Source organism: Triticum urartu, chromosome 4A (assembly GCF_056163025.1).
Source record: "Triticum urartu cultivar PI428250 chromosome 4A, HENAU_Tu73, whole genome shotgun sequence".
NCBI lineage: Eukaryota > Viridiplantae > Streptophyta > Magnoliopsida > Poales > Poaceae > Triticum > Triticum urartu.
Window position 1 is genome coordinate 147,062,889 of NC_141876.1, and position 23,676 is coordinate 147,086,564.

At 50.1% G+C, this 23,676-nt stretch overlaps 1 pseudogene; it reads right to left on the reverse strand.

The window, feature by feature from the left end:
- Positions 1 to 10,347: 10,347 nt before the first annotated feature.
- Positions 10,348 to 11,122, reverse strand: LOC125553718 (putative calcium-binding protein CML25/26 pseudogene; annotated as a pseudogene).
- Between the last annotated feature and the right edge of the window lie 12,554 nt (positions 11,123 to 23,676).

The window sequence follows — 23,676 nt, forward strand, 5'->3', positions numbered from 1 at the left end:
AGCATTCTTCAGACCGAAAGGCATGGTGACATAGAAAAAACACACAAACAGGGTGATGAAGGCCGTTTTTATTTCATCGGGCCCATATAGTAGGATCTGATGGTACCTGGAATATGCATCCAGAAAAGACAAACGCTCACACCCCGTAGTCAAGTCAACTATCTGATCGATGTAGGGGAGAGGAAAATGATCTTTTGGCCAGGCCCGATTGATATGCTTAAAGTCAATACACATACGAAGCGAATTATCCTTCTTGGGGACCATGACAACGTTGGCGAGCCACTCGGAGTGGTATATCTCACGGATGAACTTAGGTGCCAAGAACCGAGCTACCTCCTCGCCAATCGCCTTCCTATTTTCCGCAGTGGACCGACGGAGATGCTCTTTGATAGGTTTTGCCTTTGAGTGGACACGCAAACGGTGCTCAGCCAGCCCCCTGGGTACACCTAGCATGTCTGATGGTTTCCATGCAAAAATGTCCCAGTTCTCACGGAGGAACTGGATGAGCGCGACTTCCTATTTGTTGTCGAGTGTCATCGATATGTGGGTCGGAGCAGCCTTGGGGTCTTCCGGGTGAATGTGAACTGGCTTCGTCTCACGGCCGACTGAAATGCAGATTCTGAAGCAGGCTTCTTGGCTCTCAACAATTCACTCGGATCGACATTTTTCTTGTACTCTTCTAGCTCTACCATCGACATTTTCTCATCAACAATCTTGGAACCCTTCTGGAGGCACACCTTTGGCTCCGGGCATCTTCAACTTAAGATACACGTAGCATGGACGGGCTATGAAGCGAGCATATGCGGGCCTGCCCAGAATCGCATGATAAGCATTGTGAATATCCACTACCTCAAACGTCAACTTCCCCTTGAGGAAATTCTTGGAATCACCAAAAACCACATCAAGAGCAATCTGCCCGAGTGACTTTGCTTTCTTCCCTGGAATGACTCTGTGGAACTGCATGTTAATTTCACTGAGTTGGGACATCGGAATGCCCATCCCCCGGAGGGTCTCAGCATACAGAATGTTCAAACCACTGCCACCATCCATGAGTACTTTAATCAGTCAGGTGCCCCCAATGACTGGGTCGACCACCAAAGCTTGCCGCCCGGGGGTAGCAATGTGATTCGGGTGATCGGACTGGTCGAATGTAATGAGAGTTTTCGACCACTTTAGGTATGTCGTAGTTGCCGTAGCAACCATGTTCACTTCTCTGTTTATAACTTTCAATCGACTTTTGCTCTCAACATCAGCAAAAATCACCAGGGTAGCATTGACCTTCGGGTAACCATCGTCCTTTTCTTCATCTTTGTCCTTATCAGAGTCCTTTTTCACTGGGCTAACCCTCTCGAAACTGCTGAATCAAGAGTCTGCACTGTCGAGTGGTATGCTTGGGTAGAATCAAGTTACCCTCTTCATCCTTCTTTGTGTGAATGTGACACGACAAATCTAGGACGTCCTGGCCAGACTAATCCTTCAACTTTTTGGGCACCCATGGCCCCTTGGGTTTTCCTTTAAATTTTGCTTGGGTATTCACCACTGCTGCTTCGGCCTGTCCAGCGGCTTCGGCCTTGCGTTTCTGTCTCCGACTGGGGTTTCCACCCCGGTGTCTTGGTCGTATGTATTCCCCTTGCCATTGCAGAGTTGGTCTTCCTCTTCGCCATTCGTGTACCGAGTGGCTATCTCCATGTGATGGCCCCGGAGCGACCGAATTTCAATGTGATCTCTCTGTATCGTACGCCTTCCTTGAAAGCGCAGATGGCTTGGTGCTCTGAAACACTCTCCATCAGATGATGAAGTGTAGTTCACCACTGGATGTAATCCCTCAAAGTTTCATTCGGTTTCTGGACACAATGTTGCAACTCAGACAGCCAGCGGGGCGCTTGCATGTGCCTTCGAATGTCTTGATGAACACTTGGGCCAAATCTTCCCAACATAATATGCTTCCACGAGCCAACTGATTCAGCCAAGCTCTGGCCGAACCTTCAAGCATCAAGGAGAGGTGCTTCATGGCTACGTCATCGTTGCCTCCACCAATCTGCACCGCCACTCGGTAATCTACCAACCATGTGTCTGTCTTCGACTCTCCAGTAAACTTGCTCACTCCCGCAGCCAATCTGAAGTTGGGCGGGATCTCGGCTGCTCGGATGGCTCTGCTGAAACATTCGGGCCCAGAGACGAACGCCCTGCTTCCACTCGGACGATCTCTGTCTGGCCCTTCTCTGTTAGCTCTGCCTCTGTCAACCAGGCCCTATACGAGGACTAAGCTCGCATTGAACCCAGGCTCTCTTGGGTCGACTGGAACTCTCCGCTCATCACCGTACGGGCGCCTATCATCATACCGATGGGGCGCGTACAAACTTCCCCTCGGAGGGGGCGTAGGCACTCGACGGTGGTCATCACGGTGGTATCGAGGATCAAACTGCCCGTGGCCTCGACCAAGGTACTAGTCTTGGCGATAACCACGATCTTCACACCACGGAGGCGACCTTGGGCTGTGTGCTGACTAAACTATGTCCACCACGACAGACATTCTGTGAATCCTATTGCGCAACTGAGAAACAGCTGAGTTCTGTTCCCCGGCTGCCCTGAACAGTGCTCGAATCTGCTGCAACCCTCTACCAGCCTCAGAATGGGACGGCTAAATCGAATCTGCAATACGTGCATCCGCTACAACATTATGGATCGGGGTACGGTATACCTGACACTCTTCTCGAGGCCCAGTCGAAAACAATTGTCATTGCCATCGACTAGAACTTGGAATTTGCCGGCGGGCATGGTCATCGAGTGCTTGCTGAAGATTCTCCAGGCCCGTACGCTCAGCCAGGGTGGCTAAGCGTGCAACCTCCAAAGCCCGAGCCTCGGAGGTCTCCCCAATGATGGGGGTCTGAAGAGCTTGAACGTTTCTGCGATGTAGCTCCTCCCTCTGCTCTGAAGTGAGGGCTTGAGGGTAATACTCATCGTGGTCGTGTGACGGGCCACTTCTGTCGCCGCCGCCATGACGGAATCCGGGCGGACTGCGCTGGGAGTCGACCACGAAGACTTCCGCCGTGGGATTGTTGCTCTTGCACTCAGAAAGCGTGTCCGAATGGCCAGTCGGCTGATCAAACAACCCATAGAGGGATTCATTGGGTTCAATCGCCATGATTTATGGGGTGGTCGACTGACGAGCCACCGCATGCTTCACCCACTGCTGGAGCCGCGAATGATCGGATCGCTTGCGGCAGCAGACAGCGGGAGCGAAGAGACCACGGGAGCCGACCGATACTGAGTCGACGGCTGCCGCGGGAGGACGCTGTAGGCACTCGCGCGAAAGTGTGTCGTCTCGCGAACGGGGAGAGCCTCGACGTCGAGGGGGGCTTCACGAAGCCAGGCGGAGTCATCGGCGATGAAGGTTAGTGTGCCGAGACGGATCTCGCAACCCAAGGCCAAACCACCACCGGAAACCATGTTGATGAAGATCGAAGATTGCAACCTCACCGGAAGTCGCTCAGACGCCTGCCCCTCGGTGAGCGCCAACTGTCATGGGAACGAGTCTGACAGTAGAAGTAGGGGGTACGTAGGATAGGGCAGTGTCCTAGCTACGGCGAGGTTGTACGCACAAATTTACTAGTTCAGACCCCTCTCGAAGGAGGTAACAGCCCTACGTCTCGGTGCCGCGGAGGCTTGTCGATTGGAGTGTTGAATAGTTACAGGGGGTGCGAACCCTTGTGCCAGAGGGGAGGGGTGGCTTATATAGAGTGCGCCGTCCCCTCACAGGGCTCAGTTATACATGGGTTCAATGAGAGTTAAGTCCTGAATGTTACTAGTAACGCCCATATTAAATGGTCTTTATGACGACGGAGTGAATGCCTGACCGTTGCCATCCTAGGGTGACTTTAGATATTTTGTACTTCGAGTGGGTTCTTGTACGGTCGAGTGAGTAGCCATTGTCGAGTGGAATTGGGATATCCGAGTGGATTGCACTTCGTGAGAATTTCAGTCGGTATCTCCTATTGAACCTTGTAGGCCTTGAACTCTTGTGTAGTGTCCTTGGGTAGGGCGTCTAGGTCAGGCCTAAGACCCTACCCTAGGTACATGTCATCGTAATCAGCCTAACATTGTATCCTGTGGTCAGAAAGTCCTTGTGTTAAGGTTCAGTTTGACCAAAGTTTTAGAGAAGAAGCTACCATCATACTAGCCTTGCTTGCACTTGGAATCTTAGAGCCGAACCATTTCCCGAACAAAACTTCTGCCAGTTTCCAGCGGAGACAATGCCACTAAATCAAGGAAGAAACACGAACCCCTATCGAACGATCTGTTGCATCAGGGAAACACCAAGGGGTGAAAATGAGGCACACCAACGCCGCTTGCACAAAAATGTCCGAGGAACATTTCCCTGACCCCCAACGCGTACTAGGGCAATGTTTCATTGATACCTCTGACTGCCCACAACACGACCATTATAAGGGGCAGGAAAGGGAGGGCCATCTTGATGCCAACATCATGACACATAGTGCACCAGTCCAGATCTGAAGGACGCCATTACATACCCTCTCCCAAAGATCCGATACTAATAGAAGCAAGATCCATCGCTTCGAAGGGAGATCTAGAGGACACCTATTCGCGGCCGCCATCACCACAGCTGGAGCTAAAACTATACATAGTCAAAACCCTTACTAAGAATCCCTAAACTACTTGATGCACGCAGGACAAGGTCCTAGGTTTTCCCTTCCTCCCGCCGCCGCGAGAGCAACCCATGGAGGTAAGGGAACCTGAATGATGTTGGTGATCGAGTCGCCTTCTCCCTCTCTCTAGATCCATTCTTGGTGGCTAGGGTTTAAGGGCATCTACAACCACAATGGAAAATTTTGGCTCCTCAAACACTCGCAGATGCGTCCGGCCAATGTCCGCTTTGAACCCCGATTTATCCATGGACAGAGCTATGCCCCCACTTTCCCTCAATATGGGTCACACACAAATAATTGATGGAGAGAGAGAGAGAAGGAAGCAAGAATAAAGAAATAGAAAACATGGTCCGTAGTGGGCCAAATACTATGTGACACACTATCCGAACACGACCCGACATCCCTATATCATTTTCATATATGGGTTGGATATAGAGATATATAGATAACCTAGACATATTGTTAGCGTATGTATTTTGTATCACCTCTTGTATGTAATTTATGTGACCAAGTCACCCACGCCTGGCATGCGTGCCACCATTATAGGGGCATTTGGCAACTCCACACTCTCCATATATGTTGTACTCTGTAACACCCGTGATCTATCAATGAGAATAGTTTCCAACTTGGTATCAGATATCCAGTCCCATGGCCGAGCCCGACTCCTCTTCCTCCGCGGCTCCCCGCTCCGGCACCTCACCGCCAATGCTCTCCTTCACGGCGCCCGCCGCCCACACCGCCTCGGCCACCTCCACGGCCTCCTCGCCGCCGTTCGCCTTTGGGACCAGCCCATCTCCCTCTCTGGGCACCACCGGCTCTTCCGGATCTCAGTTCGCCCCCCCTGTTCACCTCCGCTCCGCCGGCTCCTGCGCCACCGCCGGCATCTCGCCACCCCATCTTCTCCAACCACATCACGCATCACATCAAATTTCTCCTCAACCCGGCCGACCACAACTACCACAAGTGGAAGTCCTTCTTCCTCATGGTGATGATCCGCTACAGCGTCCTCTTACTCATCGAGCACCCGCTTCCCCCAACGCCGATGCCTCCTACCACGAGCTTGATGACCACGTCACTCTTTGGATCTACGCCACTCTCGCGGACCCCATGGTCGACCACATTGTCGGCGCCACCACCACCTATGCCCTCTGGAAGAAGATCCGCGACTTCTTCCTCGCCAATCGCGATGCTCGGTACATGATTCTCAACCGGCAATATCGCAATCTCAAGCAAGGTGATCTCCTGTGGCCGAATATGCGCACCGTATGAAGCTCCTCACCGATCGCCTCGCGGACATCGACCACGCCGTCACCGAGACCGACCTCACCACTCAGTTTCTCCATGGCCTTGACAAGTGCCTCGACACCATCCACGTCGTCCTCGGGGACCAGGGCCTCCCGTTCGACACCGTCCTTTCACGGGTGGTTCTAGCCGAGGAGTCTCAGGCGCAGCACGCCGCCGAAGAGAGCGCTTCGGCCTTCGCTCTTTCTGGCGGTGACCGCGGCCCAGCCAGAGGCTCTGGCTCCGGCTCGCGCGGCTCTGGCGATCGCCCCCCGAGCGGCTCCTCCTCCGACCGGCCTCCCTCTGATCGTGCCTCGGCTCCTCCCGCCCAGCCGCACTCTGATCGCGGTCGCGGTGATCGTGGTCGCGGACGTGGCCGAGGACACAGTCGTGGACGTGGCGACTACTCTGCGCGCGGTCACCAAGCGCCCTTGCCGGCGCCCTTCACCGGGTACTTCGCCCCGTATGGCATGGCGCTCCCGTCGCCGCGCCCTGGTTGGGTTCCTCCCAACGCCGTTGGCGTCCTCAGCCCCCGTCCGGGTGCCCATGCTCAGGCCTACAACATGTACCCGCTGACGCCTCCATCCCCGTACTACCCACCTCAGCAGCCATCGTGGGAGCACCTCGCCATGCTGAACGTCGCCTACAGCAACTCCGGCTTCCCCCACAAGCCCGCCCCGAGTGGTACATGGACATTGGCGCCTCCTCGCACGTGACCGGCACCCAAGGTAACTTGACCATGTCTCGTTCTTCATTAAAGCGTGTTCCTTCTTCTATTCTTGTCGGCAATGGGCAACAGCTTCCGGTCACCGCCACTGGATCCACCACCCTCACCCCTCACGATTTTTGCCACACTGACATTCTTATTTCCCCTACTGTTGTCACTAGCCTTATTTCCGTTCGCAAATTCACTACTGACAACTCATGCTCTGTTGAATTTTCCCCCTGTGGTTTTCTTGTGAAGGATCTACGCACTCGGAGAATTCTCATGATCTCTGCTAGCACCGGCGATCTCTACCCCTTCACCGGCACCACTCCATCCAGGGCGTCGACATTCCTCACCACCTCATCGGATGTGTGGCATCGGCGCCTTGGTCACCCCGACGCTCATAGTTTTTCCTCCCTCCCTCATGATTTTCTCACTGGTTGTAATAAAGAACCACATACTCCATGTAGCGCTTGTCAATTAGGTCGCCAGCCACGTCTTCCCTTTCCTTCTTCTACTAGCAAAACGTTTTCTCCTTTCGACTTAATTCATTGTGATCTATGGACGTCCCTAGTTGTAAGCTTTTCAGGCTATCAATATTATCTTGTCGTGTTGGATGATTACACACATTACTCTTGGACTTTTCCCCTCCGCCACAAGTCCGACACCTCCACCGTCCTCCAACGCTTCTTTGCCTTCGTGCAAACACAATTTCACGTGCTCATCAAAAGCATGCAATGCGATAATGGTGGTGAGTTCATCAACACCTCCCTCCGTTCATTTTTCTCCTCCCATGGCATTGCTTACCGCTTCTCCTGCCCCCATACCTCTCCCCAAAACGGCAATGCCGAGCGCCTCATTCGCACGACGAACGACATCATCCGCACACTACTTATCCAAGCCAATCTCACCCCTCCATTTTGGGTAGAAGCCCTCCACACGGCCACCTACTTGCTCAACCGGCGCCCTTCTCATGCCATTGCTTCTCACATTCCCTACTTTCTTCTCCACGGCATCCACCCGACCTACGACCATCTCTGCGTTTTTGGGTGTTTATGCTACCCCAACTTGTATGCCACCTCCGCTCACAAGCTAGCTCCCCGCTCCACTCGGTGCATATTCTTAGGTTATCCCCTAGAACACAAAGGATACAGGTGCTACGACCTTGCATCACACCGCGTCATCGTACATCGCCACGTCGTTTTTGACGAAACCACGTTGCCGTATTAGCCTGCCACATCTTGGCACGAGAAGCCCCCCTCCATAGAAGATCCCCATGCAGATCCTTCCATCCCGCTGCCCTCCTTGGATCTCGTGCCGATCCCACCGGCCAATCCTCCCCCGCCTCTAGATCCGTGTGCGATCCCACCCACCGGGCCGCACCGCATCCCACCTCCACCCCCTGGCTCAGCGCCTCTCCCCGATTCGCCCGACGCCACTAGCCCGTCGCTTTCCCCGGGCCCGGCCGATTCGCCCGCAGCCACCAGCCTGTAACTTTCCCCCGGCCCAGGCTCGCCTCCCGCACCTACCTCCCACGCGGCTCGCTCGCACTCGCCCCCCACCTCATCCGGTGGACCCTTCTCGCCCCCCGCGCCTGTCTCCCGCACGGTCGTGTCTGCCTCATCTGCTGCCCACGAATCCGCCTTGGATCCAATGTCCTGCACTGTGCCAGTGCCCAGCGAATCCACCTCTTCCTCCGTGCCGACCACTCCCACCCAGCCACGTCTGCCCCGCCACGCCATACCCATACAGCCACCCCACAATGCACACCGCATGTCCACTCGAGCCAAAACCGGCTATCTCATGCCTAAACGCCTTTTCCTCGCGGACATCACTACTCCTTCCATCTCACCCATCCCATCCACATACAAGTCTGCACTCAAAGACCCCCATTGGCGACAAGCCATGCTAGAAGAGTACAATGCTTTAATGAACAACTTTACTTGGTCTTTGGTGCCTAAGCCTGCAGGTGTCAACGTGGTCACGGGCAAGTGGATTTTTCGTCACAAGTTCCACTCGGACGGCTCTTTGGCTCGCTACAAGGCACGATGGGTTGTTCGCGGTTTCACTCAGCAAGAGGGTGTTGATTATGGCGAGACCTTCAGCCCGGTTGTCAAACCGGCCACCATTCGAGTGGTTCTGAGCCTCGCTACTTCCCACTCCTGGCCTATTCATCAGCTCGATGTGAAGAATGCCTTCCTTCATGGCGATCTTCATGAGATGGTGTATTGCTCTCAACCTGCGGGATTTGTCGACTCCTCTCGGCCGGACCACGTTTGCCACCTTCGCAAGTCTCTCTACGGCCTCAAACAGGCCCCCACACTTGGTTCCTTCGGTTCCAAGCGTATCTTCTCTCCCTCGGGTTTCGTGCCACCAAGAGTGACTCCTCACTCTTTGTTCTTCACCATGGCGCCTCCATTGCATACTTTGTTGGTCTATGTCGATGATATCATTCTCATGGCAAACACTCCCACCACACTCCATTCCGTCATTAACTCGCTCAAACGCGAGTTCTCCATGACCGATCTCGGTGCTCTCCATCATTTTTTGGGCATCAATGTCACCCCCAACACGTCCGGTCTCTTCCTATGCCAACAACAGTATACTCTCGAGATTTTGGAACGGGCCAACATGCTTAACTGCAAGCCCGTTTCAATGCCCGTCGACACAAGCTCCAAACTCTCCTCTCATGATGGCCAGCCTCTCTCTAACCCCACACTATACTGCAGCCTTGCCGGCGCCCTCCAATATCTCACTCTCACGCGTCCAGATATTTCCTATGCCGTTCAACAGGCATGCCTCTTCATGCATGACCCTCGCGACACTCATATGCAGCTCGTGAAGCGGATCCTTCGCTACCTCCGGGGTACCTCTCACTACGGACTTCAGTTATACAAGTCCTCCACCACAGATCTCATCTCTTACACTGATGTTGATTGGGCGGGGTGCCCGGACACACGAAAGTCCACTTCTGGGTTTTGTGTGTTCCTCGGCTCCAACCTCGTCTCCTGGTCCTCCAAGAGGCAAGCCACCACCTCCCGCTCCAGTGCCGAAGCGGAATATCGAGGTGTTGCAAATTGTGTCGCCGGGTCCTGTTGGCTGCGCCAGCTTCTCTTTGAGCTTAAACACCCGCCCACCCGAGCCACCATTGTATATTGTGATAACATCAGTGCTTCCTATCTCGCTTGTAACCCCGTTCAGCATCAGCGCACCAAGCATATCGAGATCGACTTGCACTTCGTTCGTGACAGAGTGGCTCTTGACGAGGCTCGCGTTCTTCATGTTCCATCGAGCTCGCAGTTTGCCGATGTTTTCACCAAGGGGTTACCATCACAGGTGTTTTTTGATTTTCGCTCCAGCCTGAACATCCTCCCAAATGGAGTTCCGGCTGAGGAGGGTGTTAGCGTATGTATTTTGTATCACCTCTTGTATGTAATTTATGTGACCGAGTCAGCCACGCCTGGCCTGCGTGCCACCATTATAGGGGCGTTTGGCAACTCCACACTCTCCATATATGTTGTACTCTGTAACACCTGTGATCAATCAACGAGAATAGTTTCCAACTCATATAAGGACAGCAGCAGTGATTAGACTGTTCCCTTGGATGTCCGAGGACCGTTTGAGAGGACCGGTTGTAGATGTACTGGTAGCTGCGACACTGCCGACTTTGCAGAACATTAACTCCAAATGATATTATTCGACACTGCCGAGTTTGCAGAACATTAACTCCAAATGAATCTGTACACGTATCCATAGAAATCAAGGGTTATCGTGCGAGCAAAACAAAGAAAGAATGAACACGTACATAGCATGTGAATGTGATCGATCCATGAATTAAGTGAACACTATATCTGTCTTGAAAAATGCCATGAAGAGAGTCGATGATCAGGCCATCATCATGACTTGGAACTCATCGAACGAGAGGGCACCGTCGCCGTCGAGGTCAAATCTGCAGATCATTGCCGTGCACTCGTCCACGCCCAGTTCGTGAGAGCCCAGCCTGCTCAGCGTCCGCCTCAGGCTCGCCGGCGTAATCATCGTCGTCGTCGTGGCTTCCGTGGATGATGATGCGTACATCCCGAACGCCTCCCTCAGACAGCGTTGCCTCACGTCAACGTCGTCCTCTTCGTGGGCACCGGCGGCTAGCCTCGAGAACTCTTCTTGGCTCAGCAGCCCGTCGCCGTCGGCGTCCACCGCGGCCAGGATCACTGCCGCCTCCTCCTCCGATACGTCCTCGCCCAGGGTCGCCGCCATGCCGCACCGCAGGTCGGACGCGGACACCTTGCCGTCGCCGTCCTTGTCGAAGGCGGCGAACACCGACGGCACCACCATGGCCACCATGATCGAGTGAGTATTCGTCGGTCTTGCTTCCTTTTCACTGAGTTTTGCAGCTGACTAGCTAGCTAGTTGGGATCTGGCAGCTTGATTTGTGTGCCTTGAAGCGGTTGATGATGATATGGAGCGCGAGGCGGGGTATATATATAGTACGCACGCGAACATAAATCAACATGAAGCATGAATTTGCTTAGCTAGACAGCTGAGTTTCCGTGTCATTCTTCTACAGCACATAGATGCGTGTTTTTGTACTCCGTACGCGTATAATTGCCTTGACCAAATTTATGATCGACGATGGAGATAATGCGTTAGCAAGGACACCTTAATTTCCTTGTCATTTTTGTAGTACTTCACGCGTACACCATGATGATAGATCATGGAGTATCGTGGGGTCGTGCGTCGGCCTCTAAATTCCCAGGAAAATATATTAATAACCCAGGGTCAAATGCTTGCTCATGTGTCGAAAAAAAGAAAGAAGAACACAGCATGGATACGTAGACCATAATGGTGTTCAACATGTGGATTGATCGATATGAGGTGGTATTGGTAACGAGGCTTGGCAACGCGGACATCAACAGTCGGCACTGCCGTGGGCGCTATCACCATTGACGCACGAAGTGATGGCGAAAATGCTACGCCTACGTAATTCATCTACAAAATCCTATGTAACCTGCCTAATTAATTCTATCGGCCCTTGATTTTTACGGGTGTGGGCCCCTCCCACCCCCTTCAATCCAATCCCAAGTCTACAGGTTTGCTATCACGTAATAAAAATTGTACTTTAAGTTGGTCTAGCATTACTCGTGCACGGCGTGTGGCAGCGGTATGTAGCTCCCTAGAGCTTAATTGCATGTCAACTGCCTAATAATTTCGGCCAACAGGAACTGGATTCAGATAGAAGAAAAAGAGGCCTCATCACCGCGTCACCTACCCTAGCGGCACGGAGGAACCCTAGCCGCCGCCGATGCCACTAGGCCCTCCCCCCTCCTCTCATCTTGTCGCGTCATCACTCGAGGGCTACCGGCAAAGCCCGAGCAGGCGCCAGGGAAGGTGGGGGCGAGGCGTTTCTCGCGGGCGGCTTGCGGGGAGGCTTGCCTGGTGATGCGAGGGCGGCAACGGTGTGCGACTCTGAAGAGAGTGGCGCGAGCGGATGTCAGGCGCAGAGGTGCGGTCGCGTGGTCCTGCGCTAGGATGCGATGGGGCGCGTTCATGGTGGCGGCAACCATTGGGTGAGAGTGTGGCCCAGATCTGGCGGTGTTGTGACGGCTGGCGGCGCGATGGCTCCTCTCGTCGGCGTGGTACTTGGGGTTGTTGCGAGGGCGCTGATCGGGCCTGGTCCGACATTTGGTGGCGTTACTCCGAACGTGCGATATACGAACGGCGACTTGAGGTGGAGGGCATGGATGTGCAGCCGTGACGGCGATTTTTCTGTCTGGGTCGACGGTCTCTGGGGGTGAGACATCGGTGATCGTGATTCCATTAGTAGGTACACGGGCTGACAACATCGACCCACCACGTTCTAATATGGGGGTTCACTGTTCAGGCGTGCATGTGATGACAATATCCTGCGCTACTAGGTGATTGTTGTGACGCCCTCGATTCAATTCTACACTAATCATACACGCAAATGTGTACGATCAAGATCAAGGACTCACGAGAAGATATCACAACACAACTCTAGACACAAATTAAAATAAATACAAGCTTTATATTACAAGCCAGTGGCCTTGAGGGCTCGAATACATAAACTCGAAAGCACAAGAGTCAGCGGAAACAACAATATCTGAGTACAGACATGAGTTAAACAAATTTGCCTTAAGAAGGCTAGCACAAAAGCAACAATGATCGAAAAGGCAAGGCCTCCTGCCTGGGAGCCTCCTAACTACTCCTAGTCGTCGGCGGTCTTCACGTAGTAGTAGGCATCCTTCGGGCAGTAGTAGTCATCGGCGGCGGCGTCTGGCTCCTGGGATCCGTCTTCTGGTCGCAACAATTGGGTATGGGGGAAAAGAAGTAGCAAAGCAACCGTGAGTACTCATCCAAAATACTCGCAAGACTTACATCAGATCTAAACTAAGTATGCATCTGTATCAAAGGAATGGGTTGTATCTGTGGACTAAACTGCAGAATGCCAGAAGGGAAGGGGAAAGTCCTAACCTATCGAAGACTAGCATCTTCAAGCATCTTACAGCATATAGAAGAGTACAGATCAACATAATGTAAAGTAGTAGTGTTATCAACCTCGGCCAGAGATCCTTTCTCGACTCCCTGCGAGAGAGCAATCCCAGAGCCATACTATCCATTCATCAAATCCATTTCTCATATCCATCCATTTCTCATCACAAGTATTCAGTTCTAGTTGTATCGATCGGGATACAACTCCAAGTGTCTGTTATCGTAGGACAGGCTATCGATAGATGTTTTCTTCTCTGCAGGGGTGCACCAACTTACCCACCACGCTCGATTAACTCCGGCTGGACACACTTTCCTGGGTCATGCCCGGCCTCGGCCTAACAATACGCCGCAACCCGACCTAGGATTAATAGAGAGGCCAGCACGCCGGACTAAACCTATGCCCCCAGGGGTCATGGGCCATCTCCCCGGGAACTCCTGCACGTTGCGCGGCCGGCCGGTGAGCAGACCTAGCTACCTCCTTCAACAAGGCAGGAGCTTACGCAGTTCAACCCGGCGCGCGCCACTCAGTCGCTGACGTCTATTAAGCTTCGGCTGATGTATACGACGCAGAACGCCCATACTATGCCCACGTGATGGTTAGTGCTATCAGGCCAGAGGCCCCTCGGATCAAATATCCAAATCGTAGTGGACTAGGAGCACGCAGTAACGAGCAGAGACTCACGATCGATGTGACCCCGTCGCCCCGTCTCGAGTACTTGCGGCAAGGGCTAAGAATGCCCGGCCACGCCTCGTAAGTATCTCGCGGGCACCTTCCAGGTCAACCCGACTCCACATCACTCGCTATTAAGCTCGCGCGGGTACCCCTCAGGGCCGACCCGTCTTTAGTAACATGGCTAAGTGCAAAGTCATAGTAACCATAGTAACTATGTGTCTAACACCAAGGGGAAAACCTGAGGAATCACCCCCGGTGAAATCCACTCGATGTTATCATCAAGGTGAACGTAAGAGGATCCACCCTCGAGGTTCACACTTGAGGGGTTGCACGACAGAGCCGTAACGGAACTGGTTAAGGAGGAAATCACCCTCGATGACCACGATCATATAGCTACACTATAGAGGTCTCATCAGGAGTGATGTAAGAGGTTCCACCCTCGGCACTCGATGGAAACTCTACAGAGTCATACAACTAAGGGGGTGATGTGCGGTGTCGGGGCCTGGACGTCGATCACGTTGATCGAGTCATCGAACATAAAGCGAGGCAACTGGGGCAAGGTGGGGTCACTGATGGATTACTAACCAACCTATACTAAGCAGTTTAGGATAAGCAGCTAAGGTATGAAAGCAGGTAACAACAACAGGCTATGCATCAGAGTAGGATCATACAGAAAGCAGTAGCAGTTCTAATGCAAGCATGAGAGGGAAAGAAATGGGCGATATCGGGATGATCAAAGGGGAGGCTTGCCTGGTTGCTCAGACAAGAAGGAGGGGTCGTCGGTGACGTAGTCGATCACAACGGCATCGGCAGCCGCCACGGGGTCTACCGAAGAGAAGAGGGGGGAGAAACAGTAAATACATAGCAAGCAAGTGTATAACAGGACAACAGGCATAGCTAGACGTGTTCTAACGCGGTCCTAGACGTTATAGGTGAAGGGAGAATTCAACCGGGAAGGTGTTCCCGATTCCGGACCTGTGTCAGACAGATGACCGGAGGGGGAAAGTTCCATATTTAGCATGCTAGGGGCATGTGACAGATGAACGGACCGCATATTTGGATTCGTTGGATTTTTTTGAGCAACTTTCATATAGAAAACTTTTTCATCTGACTTACGGATTATTTTCTATGAATTTTCAAAGATTTAAACAATATTCTAAAATTATTTTAATCCACAAATAAACAGAAAATACTAAATGTACCCAACCATGTGCTAGCTACAGAGGCTGACTGGTGGGGTCTAGGGGGGTCGAGTCAGCAGTTGACCAATCAATAGTTTGACTGGTCAACAGGGTCAAACGGGGCCACATGTCATAGACTGGGTCAACCCAGTCAACAGTTTGACTGGTCAAACTGGACAGGGACCTGTAAGTGTCACATGTATTTAGGAGGCTTTATTTAACTTAATTTCTCTAATTAGTTGGTGGGCCCACATGTAAAAGTCACAGGGGGTAATTAAACTGTTACCTAATTAAACTAACTTAATGGCCTTGGGCCCACGGGCCAGTGGTAGAGGGAGGGTTGGTGTGGTTAGTTTAGTGGGGGGTGTTATCCCCATTAAACGAACAGGGCACTATTAGGAAAAGGCATGCTAGTGGCGCACCGAATTTGCCTTCTAATGGCGCACTACCGGTGCGTCACTGGCATCACGCCATTAGAATTAAATTCTAATGGCGCACCACCGGTGCGCCATTAGTATCTGGTGTTCTAATGGCGCACCACGTAGTGCGCCATTAGTATAGCCTGCAGTGCGCCATTAGAATGCCTCCCAGGGGGCCATTTGTACCCATGTGCTTTGGCATTCTAATGGCGCACCAGCAGTTAATGCGCCATTAGTGTGATGATCACAGTGCGCCATTAGTGTCTTGTGTGGTGCGCCATTAGTATGAATATTAGGTTTTATTTTTTTTTACTTTTCTGATTTTTGCACAGGTTACAAAATATATTATTGGACAGAATATAGACAACAGCACACAGCAACATCAGATTCATCGAATACAATAGAAGATTAGTCTCCGAATACAATTCATCATATTAGTCTCCGAATTCAAAAGACCGAACAAACATAAAACATTACAAGTCTCGAGACCGCGAGTATCGAGTTTGTCGGAAGTAATACTAATCCTAACAAGTCCTACTAATCATCATCATACAACTTCTACTCGTTATTCATAACAAGTCATACGATCATCATCTTGATAGTCTTCGAACCAACCCTACTTAATTGTTCTTAGCACATGATCATCAGTATTAGGCAGGACCTAAATACCCTATTTAAGCTAAAATAGCATAAAACAATATAGACCTTGACTCTCCATTATGGAGAATGGAGAACATCCTGTCTCCAATTCTTGTGCTTCGCTTCCTTTTGCTTCCAAGAAGCTCCTTACGATTGTCCATACATTTTTTTCATCCTTTGATTTTCATGTCTCCACTTCTTTTAGAAATCTCGTATGGACAGTTGAGATTCGTAGGACGACCTGGCTGTATGTTCAAAACATTAACACTGCCTTTCAGATACATCATATGAGGCACACAATTCTCTGGAATTATCTGTTGAAAACATAGTAATAACTTCATAGTTAGCAATGATGTACTAGTTTTAGAAGTATGCAAAAGATGCACGGATGTCGTAATAGTAAAAATTCTTACCAGGGTATCTCCATGGTAGTTACCGTAGTTGAACACATGCACTAGTGGCACGTATTTACCATAATATTGAGGAGTTTGGTTGTAGATATTGTAATTCTCAATGTCAGTACAAAATCCGACCAAATGATTTTTCTCCTTGTAAGTTGTTAATTCAGAGCCATCGGTGTAGTGGGTTTTGTCTACCATCTCCCGCACATTCTTTGAACAATAAAAATAAGCTGTCAATGGAAATAAGCTGTCAACTATTTTGAAATAAACAATATAAATTAGCTAATAACTATGTTTGAGAAACTCACATAGCGGTAGAACTGGAGGCGTATCAACAAGGACCCAAATGTCCATATTGTCTTGGTTGATATCAGGATTACCAAGATCCATGGTGATAAGCATACCCTCATCAAAACCATACATCTTGCAAAATGCTTCCCAATTTTTGCAACCAAAATGGGTTACGCTCTCAGAATTATATAGATTTACTTCAAAGTCCACATCGTGATGAGTCCTTAGGTGAATTTTCTTTGTTTCAAAATTTTCATGGTCTTCAAAATCCATCCCCTCCAAGACATAGCGTCTTGCATGGCATGGGATAAGCTATACTCGAATTGTAAAAGATGAAAATTACACGTTGAAATAGTTGAAGTCATGCTTAATTATGAAAATAACACTTTTCATCGTTGTGTACCGTTTCAACTTCGAAGGTCTCCTCGAGCTTAATGCTGAAGCGCCGATCATCGTCCAGGTGAGGCATGTCGCACAGACCTCGATCTTCGTGGCACCAGTCGCACTCCACCGGGAGACTTTCGTCGTCCGATGATGATGACGACATATCCTACGTTCATAATTCAAAACTACATCATTTAGGGTTTGTCGACACCGAGGCACCCTAAAAGCCTAAGCTTTCATCATTTAGGTTTTGTCGACGCCGAGGCACCCTAAAAGCCTAAGCGTACATCATTTAGGTTCTCATCGACACCGAGGCACCCTAGGTTGGGCCTAATCACTTGGCACTAATCACTTGGCTCTATTGCCACCTATGTTGGGTTTATCATCTAGGGTTTATCGATGCTAACGAGAATTCTAAGTTGGGCCTAATCACTTGGCTCTATTGCCACCTATGGTTTAATGCAGCAAGAATGGCGGGGCAGTTGATCCTACTTAATTAAGTACTAAGATACCCCGGCCCATGCATTAGTAGCAAGTACCCCATATGTCCGATTTTTAGCAAAGTCATGCTAAAATTCACGGAAAATTTCAGCATGACCTTTGCTGAAAATAAGACATATGGAGTACCCGAATTTTCCGGAACGGAAGTTAATCGACATTCTGGCAAACTCAAGGGCCTCTTGGGGTACCTGCAAAATCATCACGACACGATGGTCGGAGACAAAACCCAGCAAACTAGCACCACAATGTGCCTCTACTTTCATATGGATGAAAAGGCCACAGACCATATGGTCCTCTGCTTTCATATGGACAAAAATCAGCTCAACTTATGTGAGCTACCATTCCAGATCTAATAGGTCACCCAACAAAAAATCATGAATAGTTTTAGCTGAAAAAAATCATGGATTGTTGTTAACTGAAAATTAGTGAAAGAAACTGTTGCTGATCATGGATTACTGTTAATTAAAAATAGAGCATATGGCTTGTCTTATCATGTTCACTAAGTCCACAAAAATGAATAGGTTCAGTAAACTTGAAGTACTCAACACTAAACATGGTTCAGAGCTCACTACACTACACTACATCATGCAATGGTTCAGACCTCACTACACTAGAACAAGCTCACTACACTACACTACACTACACATGATTAAACTCTGAACATAAACAAACACCAGCAATGCAATATGTAAACTACCTCTGCTTCTAGGCAACAAGAGTTATCATCAATGCTTTTGAGTTTATTAAGTACCTTCAGTTCTGAGTTTTAAATGTCAAAAGAGCTTCACAGAATCTTGAATCCTTCAAATCACTCTTAACAGTTCTGCATTGCACAAAGGCAGCAATGAGCCAATGATATCAGTAGCAATAATAGGTGCTTACATTCTCATAACGTCAGTATTATTTAACCAAAATTCAACCTACAGAGTTCTAGTACAGTGAGTAACTCCCAATTCTTTTAATAGAAGCACAATTAACAACACAACTAGGGAGTCTAGGACAATGCCACCAAATAGAATTTGAAGGAAAAACGTTCTTCCAGAACCTTCAAGCCACAATCATACATAGAGTGGCTAATCATATAAGCTATATTTAAATAAACATCAACTAAACTTGATGACAAGAAAAACTACAATCACATTGATACAAACTAGAGCATATAGCAATAGTAAATTGCTGCTCCATATAGAAATAGTAATGCACCTAATCAACATTGTAGAGCATCCTGTTACAAACTTGTTTTGATCCTACAAATTAATGGGGAGGAAGAACTAGGGAGGGAGGGAATGGTAATGGTTCAGAGAAGAACAATAGTAATGCTCCATATAGCAATAGTAATGCTCCATATGTTCTGATCCATATAGCAAGAAGAACTAGGGAGGGAGGGAATGGGGAGGAAGGGTGGAGAGGGAGGAAGGAGGAGAGGTACCTGGGCGGGCGTGGCCAGTCGCCGGAGGGGTCGGGGTCGGCGGCGGCGTCGAAGGGGTGGCTCGAGGGCGTCCGAGCTCGTCCGGGTCCTCGTAGTCGAAGAGGAAGACAACGGCGGTCCTCCTGGGTGCCTCGGTTGGTCGTGGGGAGGCCGGCGGCCACGTGCTTCGCGGGTCGGGGGCGCGGGGGCGGCGGCACGGGGGAGCGGGGGCGGCGGCGCGGGGGAGCCGGAGCGGGTATGGCGAGGGATGGAAGGGGATCTGGCGAGGGAGAGGGAAGGAGGTATCGGGCGAAGGGCCGGGTATCCAGCTATAGAGGGGGGAATGTTAGTAATGGCGCACCGTCGAGGGGTGCGCCATAAAAACACTCATAGCAATGGCGCACCATTCTCTGTTGCGCCATTAGTAACTTTTTTTCTGATAGCAATGGCGCACCCTCCTCTGGTGCGCCATTAGTAACTTCTTTTTTTCATTATTTCTTGTTGCATCTAATAATTTGTTTTTTATCAAACTTGTTATTTTCATGAGGACTAGGACAAAATATATCATCAAATTTGTTTTTTATATCATCAAATTTGTTTTTTATTTTTAATTGAAAATATCATCAAATTTGTTATTTGAAAATATTATCAAAAAGCGGGGCAGGGTGCGGGGTGTCGGCGGCCGCGGTGGAGCGGGCCGGGGGAGGGTGCAGGCGGTCGGCGGCGACGATGGAGCGGGGAAGGGTGCGGGGGGTCGGCGGCGGCGGTGGAGCGGGGGAGGGTGCGGTGGGTCGTCGGTGGCGGTGGAGCGGTGGAGGGTGCGGGGGGTCGGCGGCGGCGGCGTGGGTTAGGGCAGCGGGGGGAATTAGCTAGGGGGCGAGGGAGAGGGATGAAGGGGCGAGAGGGAGGGAATTAGCTAGGGGAAATCTTACTAATGGCACACCGGCCAGAGGTGCGCCATAAGTAATTTTTTTTGTTGCATGTAATAATTTTTTAGAAAATGAATATGAATATGCAACAGTAATATTTTTTTATAAAAACAGTAATAATTGTTGTTTAACAACAATTGTAGCCTACACTTTATTATTATTATTTTTTAAAAAATGAAGAGGGGAGAGGAGGCGCGGGTGGGATCGAGATCGAGATGGAGGGGGATCGAGATCGAGTGTCCTCATGAATATTCAATATTTTATCATATTAAATATGAAAAAATATCATCAAATTTGAAAAAATATTCATGAATTCAAAAAGTGCCCATGAAATTTAAAAATATTCATGATATCAAAAAGTGCCCATGATATTTAAAAATATTCATGATATCAAAATATATACTAATGGCGCACTTTTACAGGGTGCGCCATTAGTAGTTTTGCAAAAAAAAGAATAAAAAAATTCAGTACTGACGCACTCCTTGTCTGGTGCGCCATTACTAGTTAGAACTAGTAATGGCGCACCAGTCATAGGATGCGCCATTAGTATGTATGTAAAAATAATAATAATAATAATTTATCACTAGTGGCGCACCTGTTTTCTGGTGCGTCATTAGTATATAGTAGTGGCGCACTACTTCCCTGGTGCGCCATTAGTGTCAATCCTATCTATAGTCCTTTTCCTAGTAGTGGGGGGCCGGACCAGGCAGAGGCCAGCGGCCTCGCCGGTTGGGCTCGCACGGGCAGCCACGGCGCGGCCGGCCAGACTAGTGGGAGGGCCGGCGACGACGGCTTGAGGCGGTGGCTGCGGTGGAGCGGGCGTGCGCGCTGGGCGGCGTTCAAGCAGCAGCAGTGGTGGCGGGCGCGAGGCGGCAGGCGAGGTAGGAGGAGGCGCGCGCGGCCACAGCCAGAGGCCATGCGGGCGACCGGCCGGTCGAGCGAGAGGTAGGTGCGGCGGGTGGCGACAGGCAGAGGTGGGCGCTGCAGCGGCGCGAGCCAGTGGCGGAGCAGCAGAGGAGCCACGGCGGCGGCGGCGCAGCAACAGCAGAGAGCAGTACATGAGGCGGCAACAACAGGAGAAAGGCGAGCGGGGTGAGGCTGCGTGCAGCCGGGCGCGGGCGGGCTCACGGCTAGCACGCACAGGCGGGCGCACGCGCGTGCACAAAGCGCGTCAGCGGAGCCCAGGGGCGCAGGCTACGGTGAGAGCGAGCTCTGGTGGGTTCGGCTGCGGTGACGTACGACAACTACGGCGACGGATTCGACGATGGGAATGCGGGAATCGATGTAGGAGCTCACATTGGTGCGGTTGGAGAGGTCAGTGAGGTCGAGGGAGCACCGGAGGCGGCGAATTGAGCGGCGTGGTCTGGCGGGGCAGAGGTTGAAGACGGCGTCGAGGAGCTTGATGCGTGCGTCAACGTGGGGGCCTCCCAGCCTCGATCCGGCATCGTAGAGGACGAAGACGAACACAATGGAGCTCCTGGAGTAGGTCCTAGCCGTCGGGGACCTCGGTGGCCGTGTGATTGGCGGCGTCCATGGCGACGATGGTGCGTGCGGTGGCTGTACCGAGGGGATCGAGCGGGGGGGGGAAATGGGGCTAGGGTTTGACAGGGAGAGAGAGGAGGGGCTTGGGGTGCTCTTATCCATCCCCTCAACCGCGGGATGAACGACAACGGCGGCATCGGCGGCCATGGCGGGGTGGATGGTTGCCATGCCATCCCCCAGTGTACAGAGGAAAAGGATGAGGGGGACTGGGCTGGGCCTTGCACTGTGGTCTTACGGCCCAGTCCACAGTGGGGGGCCTTTTAGTTTCCTAATATCTTTTCTGTTTTAAACTTCCACCGTCGTTTTCTATTTCTAGCTACAGCTTGGTATTTATTTGAGTGAGCAAACGAATTTTGTTATAGACGAAACTTGGCACATAAATACAGTACGATAACATAGGGCCACACACAAAGTTTCTTGTGGTTCGCGAAAAGTAAGGATATATGTTGGAATTTAAACGACCAAATTAAATGTTGTTGGTCCACCGAAATATTGCCATGGCCAAAATAGAAATCCAATTTTAGTTGATTTCTTCATGACAATTACTTGGCGAATACTTGCAACCTATCGAACATTTTTATTTGACAGATTAAAGAAATAAGAATTTGGCTTGTATTTCAAAAGGAAATTTGGATTTGATTTTTCTCAAGTGGCAATGTGGCTTACTCAAACTTGATGACATGGCATCATTAGTGTGAGGTTACTGTAGTTGAACTACCGGGGTGTTACAATTGCCATGACGGAACAAGGGATCTTAGATCTTCAGATCCAGCGACAACGACGAGTGTTTTGCCGACTAATTTTGCCGCCATGGACGAGAAGGACGGACCATGAGGATGGTATGGGATTGTCGGAGCGTCCCGAATTGGAATTTGGCTGTGCCGGTGACATTCCTCCCTAGTCTCAGTCGCAATATGCGACCACGGCCTTCATTGTTGGAGTCTTTGGTGGTGACTGACTCTTGTCAAAAATCAATTGTCTAGTTGTGCGAGTAGGGTATTTACTTGCGTGACATCTCACGTCAATACAATGTTATGCACGTAGCAGCTGCGATCGCAGGAAGTGATGGCGAAAACATATCTTGACTTTGATTTGGTGGTACTTCTCAAGTAACAGTCTCGAAGTCGGGGGTGAAAACCCGAGGTTTGACCCTATTTGGTTATATCTGGTAATGGTGATGTTTCTTCTGTCATTACCTTGTTGGAGGCATTACTCTGATTTGCTCAGACTTGATTTTAGTGCAAAAACCAATGATGTAGCCTTCGGTGGTTGGATATGACAACTACGGTGCTTGAGCGTCGTTCCCCTTCCTGAATGCGTTATTGTTGGAGAACTCTTCTCATGGTACTTTTGATGTCAAGAGGTAGTTGATGTGAATAAGGTCGCTACTGTGGCTTGTTGGTCATTGTTTTGATCGCTTCAGAGTTGATTTGTTGTGTGTGTGTGTGCACGCGCATTGGTGTAAGCATGCATCCTAACTAAGGAAAGTTCGTGTGTATTCATTGTATTTGTATCTTTACAGTTTCTAAGCTCCCAAGAAATGGAGATCTGTGGTTTAACTGGGGATGTGGGACTAGCATGTCATTGAGTGAAAGGGGTGTACTTACCGCCTAGGCCCCAAGCTTTATTTACACATGTCCTCTATACATCCATGGGACACTGCTGTCATTTTATATTATGCACATCTTGTTGGCCTCAGGCGCACGTACATAGCCAATATCATGTGCTAGGCCCATACTGCTTTAGTGCAACATTTCATGTATTCCAATTAGTATTTGATGAAAAATAGAGTTTACCCAGTGACAAAATCTAAAAGGATATATCCTAATGACAACCTCTAAAAAACATATTATCCCAATGACAGAATGGAAGCTCGGGATTCTGAGCTCAGTGTCAGCTCGAGCACCAAAATGCTTTACTCATATATCCGGTGCAATACAATCTTTATATGAGAATAAGATGTTTTTCAATAGAAAATTGACTGTACATATTTACTCTATACGATCCAAATAAAACATATCAGCTTATAGTGAATAGATAGAATATTATATTATTTTCTTGATGGACCGGATACTTTTATTTCGTCAATATGTCACAGTTTCTATCTGCCGATTAATGTTCAATCTATTATCTTTACTTTTACTCTT